The 339-nt window shown below is 37.2% G+C and overlaps 1 non-coding gene across 1 annotated transcript; it reads right to left on the reverse strand.

Moving 5' to 3' along the window:
- On the reverse strand, positions 1-73 carry TRNAE-UUC (transfer RNA glutamic acid (anticodon UUC)). Its single transcript has one exon. It is a non-coding gene; the product is annotated as a tRNA-Glu (tRNA).
- Between the last annotated feature and the right edge of the window lie 266 nt (positions 74-339).

The following is a 339-nucleotide window of genomic DNA, read 5'->3' on the forward strand; positions in this document are numbered from 1 at the left end:
TTCCCCGATCAGGGATTGAACCTGGGACCTCGGCAATGAAAGTGCAGAGTCCTAACCACTGGACCTCCAGGGAATTCCCTCACCCATTTTTTTAATTGGATTGGTTTTTTTGCTATCGAGTTATATGAGTTCTTTACTTTGGATATTTATCCCTTATCAGATAAATGGTTTACAAATTTTTTTCCCATTCTATACGTTGTCTTTTCATTTTGTTGATTGTTTCTTTTGCCACGCAGAAGCTTTTATAGTTTGATGAAGTCCCACTTGTTTGGTTTTTATTTTGTTGATTGTGCTTTAGGTGTCATATCCAAAAAAATCATTGCCAAGACCCATGTCAAG

This window comes from Lipotes vexillifer, unplaced genomic scaffold (assembly GCF_000442215.2).
Source record: "Lipotes vexillifer unplaced genomic scaffold, Lipotes_vexillifer_v1.1 scaffold621, whole genome shotgun sequence".
Lineage (NCBI taxonomy): Eukaryota > Metazoa > Chordata > Mammalia > Artiodactyla > Lipotidae > Lipotes > Lipotes vexillifer.